The sequence below is a fragment of the Hyla sarda genome, chromosome 1 (genome assembly GCF_029499605.1).
Source record: "Hyla sarda isolate aHylSar1 chromosome 1, aHylSar1.hap1, whole genome shotgun sequence".
Taxonomy (NCBI): domain Eukaryota; kingdom Metazoa; phylum Chordata; class Amphibia; order Anura; family Hylidae; genus Hyla; species Hyla sarda.
The window spans coordinates 129,852,483-129,871,475 of record NC_079189.1 but is presented as its reverse complement, the minus strand read 5'-3'; the positions used below and the strand labels follow the sequence as shown (position 1 = coordinate 129,871,475).

The 18,993-nt window shown below is 44.9% G+C and overlaps 1 protein-coding gene across 2 annotated transcripts in view; it reads right to left on the bottom strand.

Annotated features, from left to right (window-relative positions):
• MARCHF1 (membrane associated ring-CH-type finger 1) overlaps positions 1-18,993 on the bottom strand; it is a 383,459-nt gene that overhangs the window by 294,036 nt on the left and 70,430 nt on the right. The window lies entirely within an intron of this gene.

The following is an 18,993-nucleotide window of genomic DNA, read 5'->3' as shown; positions in this document are numbered from 1 at the left end:
CCTCAGCAGAGCAGGGTGCTAAAGAGATGGATAGATATCATTTGAAATTGCTCCCGATTGATGCATTTTATTGCTTTCAACAGAATGAAAACTAATGTGAAAATGAGTAGGAAGACATTGGTAAGGATATCTTCCCATGTAATGTACAGTACAGACCAAAAGTTTGGACACACCTTCTCATTCAAAGTTTTCTTTATTTTCATGACTATGAAAATTGTAGATTAACTCTGAAGGCATCAAAACTATGAATTAACACATGTGGAATTATAGACATAACAAAAAAGTGTGAAACAGCTGAAAATATGTCATATTCTAGGTTCTTCAAAGTAGCCACCTTTTGCTTTGATTACTGCTCTGCACACTCTTGGCATTCTCTTGTTGAGCTTCAAGAGGTAGTCGCCTGAAATGGTCTTCACTTCACAGGTCTGCTGGTGTGGAGGAGGAGGTGTGATGGTGTGGGGGTGCTTTGCCGGTGACACTGTTGGGGATTTATTCAAAATTGAAGGCATACTGAAAAAGCATGGCTACCACAGCATCTTGCAGCGGCATACTATTCCATCAGGTTTGCGTTTAGTTGGACCATCATTTATTTTTCAACAGGACAATGACCCCAAACACACCTCCAGGCTGTGTAAGGGCTATTTGACCAAGAAGGAGAGTGATGGGGTGCTGCGCCAGATGACCTGGCCTCCACAGTCACCGGACCTGAACCCAATCGAGATGGTTTGGGGTGAGCTGGACCGCAGAGTGAAGGCAAAAGGGCCAACAAGTGCTAAGCATCTCTGGGAACTCCTTCAAGACTGTTGGAAGACCATTTCAGGTGGCTACCTCTTGAAGCTCATCAAGAGAATGAGTGTGCAAAGCAGTAATCAAAGCGAAAGGTGGCTACTTAAGAACCTACAATATGACATATTTTCAGTTGTTTCACACTTTATTGTTATGTGTATAATTGCACATGTGTTAATTCATAGTTTTGATGCCTTCCGTGTGAATCTACAATTTTCATAGTCATGAAATTAAAGAAAACTCTGAATGAGAAGGTGTGTCCAAACTTTTGGTCTGTACTGTATATGCTGCAGTTTAGATCCTGGGGATTTTAGGCTGTCAAATCCACAGCATCAAATCATATACAGTATGTATGTGAACATAACCATTAAGTACATTTTTACATGCTCTGACTAACCCAGCATGCTTTATTACCATCATTACCATTTGCTTTGTTGGAGAAGGGCTCATGACATATTTAGTGTTATGCAAAAATGTCATATTATTAAAATCTGTCTTTTTATCATAAGCATTTAACATTTTTGCTTCTATGCACACAAAGTCATCACATTGTCAGAAGAGGGCAGGGTATAATGACAGTTCTATTGTACATCTCAAGGCCTATGTAAGGTGTGGTGCCCAGTTCGGGATGGTGTTTCCCGGTACCTTTCCTGCCCTGTCAGGCAGTGTCCCTCAGTGTCCCCAAGGCACCCTGCAGTTGTTTCCCCTATGTAAATATGTTGTTTATTATATTGTGTGTTGTATCTTTAATAAATGTACCATGTGATTGTTGCCCAGGAGGTACTAGTGACAAGCTGACCCCAAAGGTGACCTATGGGCTCCCTTCTATTCTCCCCCATATAACCCCTGGGTGGAGCTAGCTTCTCTCTCGTGTTCCTGAGGTCCAGTGCAGTCAAGTTGTCTTATTGTGTGTGTCCAGAACATTGGAGGCCTTACGTCAAGTCCTGCAGCTACAAGTCAAGTCCTGCAGCCACAAATCAAGTGCAAAGTAAGCTAAAGTCACAGTCCAGTCAGTCAAGTCTTCTGTCTATCCAGAGTGGCCTGCACTAAATTCTCCTGTCTACTACAAATCCCAGCAAACCTGCAAGGTTTCTGTGTCTCCAATCACCTCCTTGGGCCCTAACTGTACTGCATAGTCTGTAACAACTGTCTACCCTCAGTAAAGCTACCGTTGTCCGTAACTTGGCATCAGTGTCTTCATTGCCCCCATGCCTAGCCTAGGATCCAGCGGTATACCTTCGGGTGGTTAATGCTAAACCAGTCCCTGGCGTAACAAACACAAGGCATCAATACCATCTGACCCTAGGGCAAAAACATCTGCCCTGCACCACACACCCCATCATTACCACACAAGGCATGACAGGAACACCATATACAAATACAGATATGATTCTTTTTAAGGTAAGGCTAGTCTCCATTATTGCTTAGAGACTATAACATTCAATAATATTGCCAATAGCAATAATACTGCCATTCATTGAAGCTTCCATGAAGCACACACATTGCTGCACAATCTACAAAGACAGTGCAGGTAGGAAGTGTATATCTCCAAAATTGTCACCCAAAGGGAATTTTTTCAAAACTGAAAAATACCTGAAAATTGTAAAATATTTTTTTTCTTCAGACATACATCTGATTAATGAACCTAAAAGGAAACATATGAGACATAGCGTGCAAATACCAGCAACATTTTCACACTAAGGCTGGGCTCACTGTATTTTGAACAGTAATATTCACAGTATTTTGAACAGGATTAAAATACTGACCAAAATACTGTCAACTGGATTATTCAGATGTGCTGAACATTCTCCCATGTTTTCCGGGCAGAAATTCCACACATTTCAAGCTGTGTGAACCAGGCTTAACTTTAAAAAACTTTTGACCTGTTGTTGAGACCTGTCAAAGTTGTTATAGAAGTTGTTGTCGGAATCTGGGTGATCGGTAGGGGTCTGAACACCCAGATTCCGACCAATAACAACTATTGCCATGTCTCAATGGTGGTAGGAGAAGAGAAAGTTAAGTGCTTTCTCTTTGGGGTCACATGCCACATGACCCAGACGGACTTGCAATATCAGTCTATAAGACCATTGTCTGTGACATGCACAGAAAGTGGGGAGAGATGTGCTCAGCTGTGTGCTTCTCTTCCAACTCATTCTAGTGATTAAGCGGGGTCTAAACATTAGAATTTTTACATTATTGTTTGCTATTTGTTGGTTAAACTAATGGGAGTATTTTCAAATCAACCCCTCCTTACAGGTATAGACACCCCAGAATTTATTATCTTCTCTTATCTGACATTTTATATGAAATAGCTGTAGGCCAAATGCTCGTTCAGCTGACAGCTATCTCCTGTGATCCTGTACTTGAAATCCAAAATGCCTGACATCTGCTTTGGGGGAGGTGCAATTAGATTTTCATGTCAGTATATATATGTGTTCAGTCACCTTGCCAATCAGTTGCATCAGCCACAAACAGACAGCTCCATAATAATATAGTGGCCATGCTGGGTTACTGCAGCTCAGCTCACTAGAGTAATTAGAATACACCCGCTTTACAGGTTTGCAGCTTTAAAATAAATTCACATTTCCATATGAATTAAGACAATATTGATCCTCTATTCTATTGACATTTCATCTTAAAAGCTAAGTAGATGGGACCCTTGCTGTGTATATCTTTATAGTGCAAGCTTTTTTTTTTTTGCAATATATTTTTATTCAACATTTTCAGAATAACACAAAAACATATCAGAAATATCACGATCCCCATCTGGGAAAATAACGGACCGCGATCCAACATACAATGCAATAACTGTCTTAAAAATGACAAATACTGAGGTGCTGTAGTGAAGTGATGCAGGATTCCCTCTCTCCCCAAGGATTCAATAAGCTTAATCCTTACAGTCTAAACTGAATCAGGAAGCTGTAATGTCCCCAGCGTCCCTTTCAATGATTCTGTAAGGTACCATGTGGTGTGTCTAAAAGGATATACAATGTCGGCTACCTCCCGGGGATTATAGTGTGTAACAATGAACGGTGTCCACTTTTCGAAGAAACGTGCCGTGCCAGAGTTGCAATGGCGTTCAGCATCCAATCTGTCTACCCCTAAAAAGAACTTCAATTGAGTTATCAATAATTGCAGGTCCGGTACCCGGTCCTCCAACCACCGGAGAAACAAGCATCGGAGAGCAACCAACAAGACCACATGTATTATTTTAGGGATCCTCTGGATCCCCGTCCGATCCTCCTCCGGAGGACGAAGCTGGTGAAATATAAGGGTCTGAACCGTAAAAGGAAGACTTACCCGCCAGTGGTCTCTGATGTAGGAGCAGATCGAGCGCCAGTAGCCAGCCGAGTGAGCACAGTCCCAGATCCCGTGAAAAAGATTTGTCATAGGTGTAAGACATTTGGGGCAGTGTGTTATACGCTCAGGGAAACAAGGCGACGGTGGGATATTAAAGCCGTACAAGGCTGCGTGGGAAACTTTAAAATAGGTCTCCCTCCATCGTTCATTGATAACCTGTTTACAAACCGCTTCCCATCCCGTAAGTATAGTCTCATGAATGTCTGGGTCCCCAGTCCATCTCTCCCATGTGGTAAACAGGCGTTTTGGGTCGAATTTTAAAAGTCTCCCCCGTAAAGCTAGGTATAATTGGGAAATGGAAGTCTTCCTCGGACCATCCCCTACTATGTCATCAAAAGAGTGGACAGGGGCTTCCACTGTCAGGTTCCTGTTACGCCGAGCGCTCCGGGTCCCCGCTCCTCCCCGGAGCGCTCGCTTCACTCCCTCCGCTGCAGCGCTCCGGTCACGTCCTCTGACCCGGGGCGCTGCGATCCTGCTGCCAGCCGGGATGCGATTCGCGATGCGGGTAGCGCCCGCTCGCGATGCGCACCCCGGCTCCCCTACCTGACTCGCTCCCCGTCTGTTCTGTCCCGGCGCGCGCGGCCCCGCTCCCTAGGGCGCGCGCGCGCCGGGTCTCTGCGATTTAAAGGGCCACTGCGCCGCTGATTGGCGCAGTGGTTCCAATTAGGGTTTTCACCTGTGCACTTCCCTATATTACCTCACTTCCCTTGCACTCCCTTGCCGGATCTTGTTGCCTTAGTGCCAGTGAAAGCGTTCCTTGTGTGTTCCTTGCCTGTGTTTCCAGACCTTCTGCCGTTGCCCCTGACTACGATCCTTGCTGCCTGCCCCGACCTTCTGCTACGTCCGACCTTGCTTCTGCCTACTCCCTTGTACCGCGCCTATCTTCAGCAGCCAGAGAGGTGAGCCGTTGCTAGTGGATACGACCTGGTCACTACCGCCGCAGCAAGACCATCCCGCTTTGCGGCGGGCTCTGGTGAAAACCAGTAGTGGCTTAGAACCGGTCCACTAGCACGGTCCACGCCAATCCCTCTCTGGCACAGAGGGTCCACTACCTGCCAGCCGGCATCGTGACAGTAGATCCGGCCATGGATCCCGCTGAAGTTCCTCTGCCAGTTGTCGCTGACCTCACCACGGTGGTCGCCCAGCAGTCACAACAGATAGCGCAACAAGGCCAACAGCTGTCTCAACTGACCGTTATGCTACAACAGTTGCTACCACAGCTTCAGCAGTCATCTCCTCCGCCAGCTCCTGCACCTCCTCCGCAGCGAGTGGCCGCTCCTGGGATACGCTTATCCTTGCCGGATAAATTTGATGGGGACTCTAAGTTTTGCCGTGGCTTTCTTTCCCAATGTTCCCTGCATCTGGAGATGATGTCGGACCTGTTTCCCACTGAAAGGTCTAAGGTGGCTTTCGTAGTCAGTCTTCTGTCCGGAAAAGCCCTGTCATGGGCCACACCGCTCTGGGACCGCAATGACCCCGTCACTGCCTCTGTACACTCCTTCTTCTCGGAAATCCGAAGTGTCTTTGAGGAACCTGCCCGAGCCTCTTCTGCTGAGACTGCCCTGTTGAACCTGGTCCAGGGTAATTCTTCCGTTGGCGAGTATGCCGTACAATTCCGTACACTTGCTTCAGAATTGTCCTGGAATAATGAGGCCCTCTGCGCGACCTTCAAAAAAGGCCTATCCAGCAACATTAAAGATGTTCTGGCCGCACGAGAAATTCCTGCTAATCTACATGAACTTATTCACCTAGCCACTCGCATTGACATGCGTTTTTCTGAAAGGCGTCAGGAACTCCGCCAAGATATGGACTCTGTTCGCACGAGGCGTTTCGTCTCCTCGGCTCCTCTCTCCTCTGGTCCCCTGCAATCTGTTCCTGTGCCTCCCGCCGTGGAGGCTATGCAGGTCGACCGGTCTCGCCTGACACCTCAAGAGAGGACACGACGCCGTATGGAGAACCTCTGCCTGTACTGTGCTAGTACCGAACACTTCCTGAGGGATTGTCCTATCCGTCCTCCCCGCCTGGAAAGACGTACGCTGACTCCGCACAAAGGTGAGACAGTCCTTGATGTTTACTCTGCTTCTCCACGTCTTACTGTGCCTGTGCGGATGTCTGCCTCTGCCTTCTCCTTCTCTACAGTGGCCTTCTTGGACTCTGGATCTGCAGGAAATTTTATTTTGGCCTCTCTCGTCAACAGGTTCAACATCCCAGTGACCAGTCTCGCCAGACCCCTCTACATCAATTGTGTAAATAATGAAAGATTGGACTGTACCATACGTTTCCGCACGGAGCCCCTTCTTATGAGCATCGGATCTCATCATGAGAGGATTGAACTTTTGGTCCTCCCCAATTGCACCTCGGAGATTCTCCTTGGACTTCCCTGGCTTCAACTTCATTCCCCAACCCTGGATTGGTCCACTGGGGAGATCAAGAGTTGGGGGTCCTCTTGTTCCAAGAACTGTCTAAAACCGGTTCCCAGTAACCCTTGCCGTAACTCTGTGGTTCCTCCAGTAACCGGTCTCCCTAAGGCCTATATGGACTTCGCGGATGTTTTCTGCAAAAAACAAGCTGAGACTCTACCTCCTCACAGGCCTTATGATTGCCCTATCGACCTCCTCCCGGGTACTACTCCACCCCGGGGCAGAATTTATCCTCTCTCTGCCCCAGAGACTCTTGCCATGTCCGAATACGTCCAGGAGAATCTAAAAAAGGGCTTTATCCGTAAATCCTCCTCTCCTGCCGGAGCCGGATTTTTCTTTGTGTCCAAAAAAGATGGCTCCCTACGTCCTTGCATTGACTACCGCGGTCTTAATAAAATCACGGTTAAGAACCGCTACCCCTTACCCCTCATCTCTGAACTCTTTGATCGCCTCCAAGGTGCCCACATCTTCACTAAATTGGACTTAAGAGGCGCCTATAACCTCATCCGCATCAGAGAGGGGGACGAGTGGAAAACGGCATTTAACACCAGAGATGGACACTTTGAGTATCTGGTCATGCCCTTTGGACTGTGCAATGCCCCTGCCGTCTTCCAAGACTTTGTCAATGAAATTTTTCGTGATCTGTTATACTCCTGTGTTGTGGTATATCTGGACGATATCCTAATTTTTTCTGCCAATTTAGAAGAACACCGCCAGCATGTCCGTATGGTTCTTCAGAGACTTCGTGACAACCAACTCTATGCCAAAATTGAGAAATGTCTGTTTGAATGCCAATCTCTTCCTTTTCTAGGATATTTGGTCTCTGGCCAGGGACTACAGATGGATCCAGACAAACTCTCTGCCGTCTTAAATTGGCCACGCCCCTCCGGACTCCGTGCTATCCAACGCTTTTTGGGGTTCGCCAATTATTACAGGCAATTTATTCCACATTTTTCTACCATTGTGGCTCCTATCGTGGCTTTAACCAAGAAAAATGCTGATCCCAAGTCCTGGCCTCCTCAAGCAGAAGACTCCTTTAAACGACTCAAGTCTGCCTTTTCTTCGGCTCCCGTGCTCTCCAGACCTGACCCTTCCAAACCCTTCCTATTGGAGGTTGATGCCTCCTCAGTAGGAGCTGGAGCTGTTCTTCTACAAAAAAATCCTTCCGGGCATGCTGTCACTTGTGGTTTTTTCTCTAGGACCTTCTCTCCAGCGGAGAGGAACTACTCCATCGGGGATCGAGAGCTTCTAGCCATTAAATTAGCACTTGAGGAATGGAGGCATCTGCTGGAGGGATCAAGATTTCCTGTTATTATCTACACCGACCACAAGAACCTCTCCTACCTCCAGTCGGCCCAACGGCTGAATCCTCGCCAGGCCCGGTGGTCTCTGTTCTTTGCCCGATTTAATTTTGAGATTCACTTTCGTCCTGCCGATAAGAACATTAGGGCCGATGCTCTCTCTCGTTCCTCGGATGCCTCAGAAGTTGATCTCCCTCCGCAACACATCATTCCACCTGACTGCCTGATCTCCACTTCTCCTGCCTCCATCAGGCAGACTCCTCCAGGAAAGACCTTTGTTTCTCCACGCCAACGCCTCGGAATCCTCAAATGGGGTCACTCCTCCCATCTCGCAGGTCATGCGGGCATCAAGAAATCTGTGCAACTCATCTCCCGCTTCTATTGGTGGCCGACTCTGGAGACGGATGTTGGGGACTTTGTGCGAGCCTGCACTATCTGTGCCCGGGATAAGACTCCTCGCCAGAAGCCCGCTGGTTTTCTTCATCCTCTGCCTGTCCCCGAACAGCCTTGGTCTCTGATTGGTATGGATTTTATTACTGATTTACCCCCTTCCCGTGGCAACACCGTTATTTGGGTGGTCGTTGATCGATTCTCCAAAATGGCACATTTCATCCCTCTTCCTGGTCTTCCTTCTGCGCCTCAGTTGGCTAAACAATTTTTTGTACACATTTTTCGTCTTCACGGGTTGCCTACGCAGATTGTCTCGGATAGAGGGGTCCAATTCGTGTCTAAATTCTGGAGGGCTCTCTGTAAACAACTCAAGATTAAATTAAATTTTTCCTCTGCATATCATCCCCAGTCCAATGGACAAGTAGAAAGAATTAACCAGATCCTGGGTGATTATTTGCGACATTTTGTTTCCTCCCGCCAGGATGACTGGGCAGATCTCCTTCCATGGGCCGAATTTTCGTATAACTTCAGGGTCTCTGAATCTTCCTCCAAATCCCCATTTTTCGTGGTGTACGGCCGTCACCCTCTTCCCCCCCTCCCTACCCCCTTGCCCTCTGGTCTGCCCGCTGTGGATGAAATTTCTCGTGACCTTTCCATTATATGGAGAGAGACCCAAAATTCTCTCTTACAGGCTTCTTCACGCATGAAGAGGTTCGCGGATAAGAAAAGAAGAGCTCCCCCCGTTTTTTCCCCTGGAGACAAGGTATGGCTCTCCGCTAAATATGTCCGCTTCCGTGTCCCTAGCTACAAGTTGGGACCACGCTATCTTGGTCCTTTCAAAATTTTGTGTCAAATTAATCCTGTCTCTTATAAACTTCTTCTTCCTCCTTCTCTTCGTATCCCTAATGCCTTTCACGTCTCTCTTCTCAAACCACTCATCCTCAACCGTTTTTCTCCCAAATCTGTTCCTCCCACTCCTGTTTCCGGCTCCTCGGACGTCTTCTCGGTCAAGGAAATTTTGGCTGCCAAAAAGGTCAGAGGGAAAAATTTTTTTTTAGTAGACTGGGAGGGTTGTGGTCCTGAAGAGAGATCCTGGGAACCTGAGGACAACATCATTGACAAAAGTCTGCTCCTCAGGTTCTCAGGCTCCAAGAAGAGGGGGAGACCCAAGGGGGGGGGTACTGTTACGCCGAGCGCTCCGGGTCCCCGCTCCTCCCCGGAGCGCTCGCTTCACTCCCTCCGCTGCAGCGCTCCGGTCACGTCCTCTGACCCGGGGCGCTGCGATCCTGCTGCCAGCCGGGATGCGATTCGCGATGCGGGTAGCGCCCGCTCGCGATGCGCACCCCGGCTCCCCTACCTGACTCGCTCCCCGTCTGTTCTGTCCCGGCGCGCGCGGCCCCGCTCCCTAGGGCGCGCGCGCGCCGGGTCTCTGCGATTTAAAGGGCCACTGCGCCGCTGATTGGCGCAGTGGTTCCAATTAGGGTTTTCACCTGTGCACTTCCCTATATTACCTCACTTCCCTTGCACTCCCTTGCCGGATCTTGTTGCCTTAGTGCCAGTGAAAGCGTTCCTTGTGTGTTCCTTGCCTGTGTTTCCAGACCTTCTGCCGTTGCCCCTGACTACGATCCTTGCTGCCTGCCCCGACCTTCTGCTACGTCCGACCTTGCTTCTGCCTACTCCCTTGTACCGCGCCTATCTTCAGCAGCCAGAGAGGTGAGCCGTTGCTAGTGGATACGACCTGGTCACTACCGCCGCAGCAAGACCATCCCGCTTTGCGGCGGGCTCTGGTGAAAACCAGTAGTGGCTTAGAACCGGTCCACTAGCACGGTCCACGCCAATCCCTCTCTGGCACAGAGGGTCCACTACCTGCCAGCCGGCATCGTGACAGTTCCTATATAGTGCAAGCTTTTGAAATAAAAGGTTTTCAACTGAGTTGCCTTTCATTTATTTAAGCATTTTACAGTTTAAATAGGTTGAAATCCCAGATATAACCATCAAATCTATATTACAAATATGTTCCAATAAAGGTGGAGCCCACTCCACTTTGCATCATGCAACCAATGTGCAGCACTGAATGTCTGAAATACCTGAATATTTTTAACTTGGCTCACACATATAAGCAAAGTATATTCACAATTATTTATTTGGATTTATAAAAACATTCACTTTAAGTCACAAGATTTGGCAAATGGTCTTAGTAAGTGGGAGAAAAACAACTAAAAAATTAAAGTAAATACAGTTCAGCATGGTCTAGGAAATTTGCACAGTCTCTTCACAAACTGGCATACCTAATGCCAAAGGTTTGAGAAAGCCATGGCAAAAAACACAGCATCCTAAATGTTTTGGGGCAGTATACAGCTTAGAGAAATTGCTCCTAGTGCTCTTCCTCCCCCATGTTTGTCAAATTGTCCAAAACCGGGGGAATAAGGGGATTCTAAATGGCATTGCAGTCAATGGGTAAGCCTCCAAAAAAGTGATGAGTTGCTGGGGGCTCACACCGGGTCGGTCCCGGCTGCTAACGATACCCGGGACCCATAGCTAATTGCGCGCCACCGATCAGACGCAGCAATCAAAGTTGACCGCCACTTCTGAAAGTGAAAGTAAACGCTTCCCAGAGACCCCCTTACCTTACGAGGTCGCGTCCGATTGGCGTTGCTCCAAGCCTGAGCTACAGGCTTGAGCAATCGAGCCCCTATCTCGCTGATCCATGCAAAGCTATGGCTTTGCAGGGATCAGTATAAGAGATCAGTGTGTGCAGTGCTATAGCTCCCTATGGGTGCTATCACAGTGCAAAAAAAAAGTTTAAAAATAATTAACAAAGGTCATTTAACCCCTTCCCTAATAAAAGTTTGAATCACTCCCCCCTTTTCTCATAAAAAAAACTGTGTAAATAAAGATAAAAATAAACAAATGTGGTATCACCGCATGCGGAAATGTCCGATCTATAAAAATATATTGTTAATTAAATCGCACGGTCAATGGCGTATGCGCAAAAAAATTCCAAAGTCCAAAATAGCGTATTTTGGTCACTTTTTATATCATGAAAAAATGAATAAAAAGCGATCAAAAAGTTCGATCAATTCAAAAATGGTACAGTAAAAACTTCAGAATACAGCGCAAAAAATTAGTCCTCATACCGGCCCATACACAGAAAATTAAAAAAGTTATAGAGGTTAGAAGATGAGAATTTTTAACATATAAATTTTCCTGCATGTAGTTATGATTTTTTTTCCGAAGTACGACAATATCCAACCTATATAAGTTGGGTATCATTTTAACCGTATGGACCTACAGAATATAGATAAGGTGTTTTTTCCCGACAAATTCACTGCATAGAAACGGAAGCCCCAAAAGTTACACAATTAAATTTTTTCTTCAATTTTGTCGCACAATGAATTTTTTTTCCGTTTCACCGTGGATTTTTTGGTAAAATGACTAATGTCACTGCAAAGTTGAATTGGTTTCGCAAAAAATAAGCCATCATATGGAATATTATGTGCAAAATTTAAAGCATTATGATTTTTAGAAGGTGATGAGGAAAAAAGGAAAAGGGAAAAACCCTGCGTCCTTAAGGGGTTAAAGGATCCTCCGCCCCTAGACATCTTATTCCCTATCCAAAGGATAGGGGATAAAATATCATATCGTGGGGGTCCCGCTGCTGTGGACCCCCGCGACCTCGGCTGCGGCATCCCAGACATCCGGTGCATGGAGCGAACTTTGCTCCGTGCCGGATGACTGGCGATGCGGGGCGGAGGCTTGTGATGTCACGGTCACGCCCCGATCGTGATGTCACAGAAATTCCCCCTCAATGCAAGTCTATGGGAGGGGGCGTGCAGGGGGCTTGGCCATGATGTCCCAAGCAGGGCGCGGTCGGGACATCACGAGCCCACGAGCCTCCGACGCTGCACCCGACACTCTAAACGAACACCGGATGCAGCAGGGAGATCGCGGGGATAGGGGATAAGATGTATAGGGGCGAAATACCCCTTTAAAAAGGCTTTGGATTTGTGGTAGCAGACCACACAGGAAAGATGAGATCTTCAGAGGCTGTGATTAAGCTCTTATGGTGTATAGGAGCCCCCACAAGTTCCCTATTTATAATCTGTATCTCTCTCGTCTTTCTAATCACTAACTGACCAGATTTCTTCTGGCTGTCCCAATTACTACATCTCTTGCTCTCTTCAGCAGCACCGTCGCTTTGAATGATGAGTGACATCACTGGCCTTTTATCTGTGTCCCTTGCTGTATCCTATTGGCCTTTGTGCTGATTGACACATAAAAGCAGCCAATCACACGATAGACCTGGGTTATAATGTGATCCGCTGTTTTCCCTATGTCATCTCACAGCCCCCGGCCTGCCCTGCTTCTTCCTTCCATAAAAGAGCATGCTTTCACAGTTTTTTGCACTCTTTACCACCTCGCATGAGCCAAACCGATAAAAGCTTGGGAGTTCACAGAGCGAGAAAAATGCAAAAGTTTGGGTTTAATCCGGGTTCGCCATATTCGGATCACTCATCTCTAGTTAACATGGCTTATGTTGTTTGGTCTATTGGTAAGCTGCCCATTATTTTATCAATGTGCCTTTTTTAATTTGCCTATTTAATTTTTTGTTTGAGCCTTAGATACATTTCCCTGAGTATGCAGAACAAATCCATTAGGTTCTAGGGGATGAAAGCTGCTTTTTTGTTTTACTGATTGTGTACTTTCAGTTTGTATAATTTGTTATATATGGTCATTTACTGCCAAGGGTATGTGTACAGTACCATAAGAGCAGTCTGTGTGGCTACTGTTGAGCTCCTGAAAAGAAGTATTTCAGCCTAGGTTTGCTGTATCCTAGTTTAATTAGATAACCACTGGATCTTGCCTCTGTTTCTTTAATGTATTTTACACATCTTTTACACCATCTAAATTTTAAGCCCAAGTAGACTGTGCCCTCAACTGTACAGAAGGAAATACGCTGTGTATTTTCCTATTAGAAGACACATAGGGTTTGGAGACCTCACTGCACACACAGGGCTGCCTCCGGGTAGCCTTATATGTCTGTTCATAGGAGAATATGCAACATATTTCCCACCTTGTAGCTGATTTCGCACAGGGTGATATACGCTGTGTATACACTATGTATGACCCTACCCTTAAAGGGAATCTGTTATTAGAGTCACCTGCACTAACCTGCTGTAGTACCTGACACTGATTACAATGGTCTCTACCACTGTTTAATTTGTGCCTCTGCTGTGCCCAACTATATAAAAAAGTTAGCTTAGTACACTCTGGGCAGTCCATGTTAACGCCCTCTTCATGCATATTCATGTTTCTCCCCTGTGAAATCTTTCTCACGAGCAGAGAGATTTTACATACTGTAGGCTGTCGGTGACAATCATGCATGTGTCACAAAGATGGATGCGGCTGTGAGGGAGTGCCACCTGCTGCTAATGGTGCAAGCGCAATTGTCACCATGAACCCACATTATGCGATTTTTCTCTGTTCATGAGATATGCATGAAGAGGGCAATAACATGGAAGATGTGGGCTGAACTTCATGGTGAACCAGGGGCTAGAGAGCATGCAGAGGGCACCATGCTACCTTATTTGCATATTTACAGTATATTTTTGAGCACAGTAGCGGCACAAATACAAAATTGGTAGAGACCATCATAATCAATGTCTCCTTTACTATAAGACTGTACAAGCAGGTCAGTGCCGGTGACGCTAATGACAGATAATATATTCTTTTATTTTTATAGTGCCTTTATATTCTACTGGACGGAGCTTGTCCTCTCTTTATTAGTCCCTGTCCTTAGTACGGTGCACAGTCTACTTGGGCTCACAATCTAACAGGTGTAAAACATGTAGAAGAGGGGAGAGAATATTTACTTTATTTACTCGTCTTACTGAGTAGTCAAAGTATCCAGTGGTGATCAGCTGTTGTCTATTACTACATTTTCCAAGTTTTGTAGTAGATGGAGATAGAACAAAATGTACCGTAGCTCAGAGATCAAACATATAATTTCTTTCTAAAATCCTGTGAAGTTGTAGAAAATATGCATAAATCCAATTCTGATGTTCTATGATGGCAAGGAATGGAGTGTACAGTTAATGCCTGAAATTATCTGAAACCTCTTCAGCTCTGCACATTCTCAAGCAGCATTTACATCCTTTCATGGAGCCTTGGCTCGCATAATCCCAGTGTATAACAGACTCAGTCCTACGTTCTGTAGTGTTTGGATTAGATCAGAACACATTCAGCCCAGGCTTTTGTTATTATCACACATTTCTCATTTTTCACAGTATCTTGCTTTACTTCTTATTACCTTCCAAGAAAACGCCCAGAAATAGAGCTTCGTATTCACACTGCTTACACTGCATAAATGACTAGATGACTAATCCCTTTACGTGAAGTTAAACACGGGAATATGTTTTTAAGCCAAACAAACTCACAAACCATATTTTACGGCAAAGCTTTCATGGCTTTTCTCAATCCCTCACAACTGGAATGTTCTCTGCTTTAGCAGAAATGAAAAAAAGGAACTGTGTGGTAACAACATAAAATGAAGGCAGTTGAGCCCTACTGTGTTTTCTGTCATTTCAGAAGCAATAGAGAGAACTAGTGTTGAGCGTCATAGGCCATATTCGAATTTGCGATATTTCGTGAATATATGGACGAAAATTCGTCATATATTTGCTAATTCACATATTCGCATATTTGTAATATTCGCATTTTATTTCCGCATATGCAAAAATTCACGTATGCGAAAATTTGCATATGCTGAAATTTGTATATACAAAAATTAGCATATGCGAAAATCTGCACACCAGTCTCACACAGTAGTATTAGAGCTTTTTTTTACACCACAAAAGCTGGAAGCAGAGAGGGGTGATCACTGTGATATGTACTGTGAAAAAAAAAGAAAAAAAAAAGAATATTCGTAATTACGAATATATAGTGCTATATTCACGAATATTCACGAATATGCGATATTCGCAAATAAAATTTGCATTGCGAATATTTGCGAGCAACACTAGAGAGAACTAGAAGCCATTATCCCTTGGCTTTTCCTCTATCCAGTTTAGAAAAACTCTGGAGGCTACTGCTTGGATACTCCTCTGTCACTACTGCTTGGAGACAGATCTATTAATCTTATTAAGGATCTCTATTCAGAATTTTCAGGGAATCTGTTACCACCAAAATCCTCCTAAATTAAATGTGGTGTCCCAGTACCGGTAAACATTGCTTCAGGTACCTACTATAGGCCCTGCTACTCAGGTGATGCTTTAATATTTGTTATGATCTTTGCCTGTTAATTTATATTTTTTTGCAATTTACCTTTAAGAAAGGTACAGGATATCTGTAAAGAGGCATGATGCAGAGTACCCATGTAACCCTGATTGCCCAATGGGAGGCCCCCTAGCTAGGCCATATATAGTGTAAAATTCTGTTTTAGTTTGTTTACTAGAGACTAGTGCAGAGCTATGTGTGAGCTGCAGTGTGTAGAAGAGACAGCAGAAGAGTGAGGTGATTCAAGGGAAGCCTAAAATAAATCTTCAAGCAAGCAACCTCGCCATCCTGCAAGTCTTCACTACCCAGGAGGATTTAGAGCTTCCTAATTGTGAGCATAATACCTGGTGAGTTGACGGGTCACACAGTGATAGTTTATATCTTGGCGGTGCAGCATTAATTGGACACTATCAGAGCCCAAGTCAGCGTTGGAGGCCTCAGCATTAAAGGGATTATCCACCATAAGGTGATTTTAGTAGTACGTACCTGCCAGAACTTGGTATTTCCTGTTGAATTTCGTTCCCTAAACTACACATCCCATAGTTCCATGCTTGTAAGTATGAGGTCACTTTCCTCCCTCCCACACATCAGCCACAACACTCATTGAAACACACCTGTGATCCCTTCAATGCAATACATCAGTGTTTGCTGTTCAGGGTGTCTACAGCTGTTGCAAAATGAACTCCCAATGAAGAAAAAAAGAACACCAATTGAAGCATGACAGGCTCCCCCTGATTACCTGACTCGTGATGTCAGATCTCGACGCACTGCAACCTGGGGAAATCCGAGACATTAGTAATTTTGTATGCTGTTCAAAATAAATATTAGAGCAATAATCACAGAAGAATTGTGACACCATCGTCACACACAGGTACAGACACTATATTATGAACCGCACTAACTTTACAACACCTGTAGCATTGTCAAATAAAAAAAGATCCTGGAATACCGCTTTTAGTTTAAAGTCCCAAGCACTACAAGTCACAGCAAGTCTACAGGGCCCCCAGGGGTTACACTGCATCTCCTCTATTCTAATCTGTGCTGTGAGGATTGTAACATCTACTCCTGCCTCAGTAAAGAAATGTATCCATAACCCAGCATCAGTGTATTTCTTTTACCATGCCTGGCCCAGGAGAAGCTGTTCTATCCTTGGACCATGTAGGCTAACAGTGCCCTGGTATCACTATCATACCCATACACCTGCACACAGTACCTCTAAATTGGGCGCCACATAAAGGTACCAGTAAGAAAAAGAAAAAAAGGCTTATTCCGAATCTGTAATTTTTAATAGTTCTTCTCACTTTTATTCCCCCACTGTAAGCCTGAAAACAAGGTATACTTATTTTTAGAGAAGACTACTTAAAGTGTAACTGTATGGAAGTGCAGGCACCATAATTTAGGGCATTAGAAGATACAACAGACAATACTTCCGTATCCTTTGCCCGCAGCTTGTAAACTAATATCCCATACTTTGGCCGAACATTTGAAGAAGCCGGCTTACACCAACACTCCTCCTTCCCACCTTGACCTGCTCCTAGCCTGGAGCCCTGTGTGTCAATCATGTAGGTAGGTCAGAGCACAGAGAAGATGTGCTACTATGAGAATGGGCTGGGCTACTACTCGTTTACTAAAGTACAAGACAGCTGGGATATAAGTATAAATGCTGAGGGCAAAGGATGACAGCTGCACTTTAACTCAAAAATATAATTCACAAAAAGGAAAGAAAGAGGCTGCACTCACCATAGAAACTTGAACTATGCTTTATTTGTGGCAGATCATGGGGTACATTCGGCAGGAGAGCGAAATATGTTTCGCGCTATTCTAGCGCATCCTTTGGCTCTTGCATGTACCCCATGATCTGCCGCAAATAAAGCACAGTTCAAGTTTCTATGATGAGTGCAGCCTCTTTCTTTCCTTCTTGTGAATCATTGTTGGACTTGCTGGTCTTTTAGAGGCTTTGAATGCACCACCTACTCTGCGCCATCGTAGTTGCTGTTTGCCACACCGTGCCACAGTGCTCCTTGGGACTTGTTCTGGACTGTACTGATACATAGTAGTGCCAGTTCACCGTCTCTCTCCTACTTGTTCAAAAATATAATTATATACAGCAGGAGAGGGCAAGGGAAATAAAAATAAAAGTGTAAGATAGAAAGATACATATAACAGATTATTAACTATTTACTCATTGCTTTTGTTTGGAGTGGGGGTTAGAGTTGAAGGGGTCTCTTTAACCGGTTGCCATCTAAGAACGAGCCAGCTCGTTCTGAGACAGCAAGCGGTGTATGGCGTGGGCTCGACTGACTGACTCGAGCCCGCATCATACCGGCCAGCCCCCAGCTGATTCCTCTAGATGGGGGCTGCCATTAATAGCCAGCATGCGTTAATCGTCCAACCGGCTATTAACCCTTTAGGTCGCCACTGTCAAATTTGTGACAGCAGCATCTAAAGGGACATTTAAACCATCCCTGGTGGTCCAGTGGGGCAGATTGACCCCCCCCCCCCCCGCAGTGCGATCACGTGGGGGTGATCCACAGCTGAGGTAGTCAGAGGGCTTACCTCATGTTCTGTGGCCGCTGCGGCTTTGACAATGATAAAGTCTGGCAGGACCAGGCTTTATCAATCGACCGCGGAGCACACAGATCAATGTGGTTCTATGGAACCACATTGATCTGTATGAGGAATCTACTGATTCCTCCTAAAAGTCCCCTAAGGGGACTAAAAGTATAAAAAAAAAAAGTTGCCTAAAAAGTTTAAAAAAAACATTAACCCCTTCCATATTAAAAGTTTGAATATCCCCCCTTTTCCCAAATTCCAAATAAAAAATATGTTAACTTAATAAAAATAAACATATGTGGTATTACTGCATGCGTAAATGTCCGAACTATAAAAAATATAATGTTAATTAAACCGCACAGTCAATGGCATACACTTAAAAAAATGACAAAGTCCAAAATTGTGTATTTTTGGTCACTTTGTATACCCTAAAAAATTATAAAAAAGGAACCCTCTTACCGCCCCGAATATGGAAAAATAAAAAAGTTATAGGGGTCAATTTAACACATACTAATTTTGGTGCATGTAGTTATAATATACCTATATAAATTAGGTATCCTTGTAACTGCATGAACCGTATGTACAGAATAAAGATATGGTGTCATTTTTACCGAAGAGTGCACTGCATAAAATCGGAAGCACCCAAAAGTTGCAAAATAGCATTTTTTCCAATTTTGACCCACAAATATTTTTTTCTGGTTTCGCCGTAAATTTTGTGGTGAAATGACTATAATGACATCAAAGCACAATTGGTGGTGCAAAAAAAAAAAAAAGCCTAACTAAGCGCTTTCTGTTAAGGGGATACCCTCAGACCGTGTTGACTGAAGCATTAATTAGAGCTAGAAAATTAGATAGAAAAACTCTACTCCATAAAAAAACTAATAAACGAAAAATTAAAAATCCCGAAA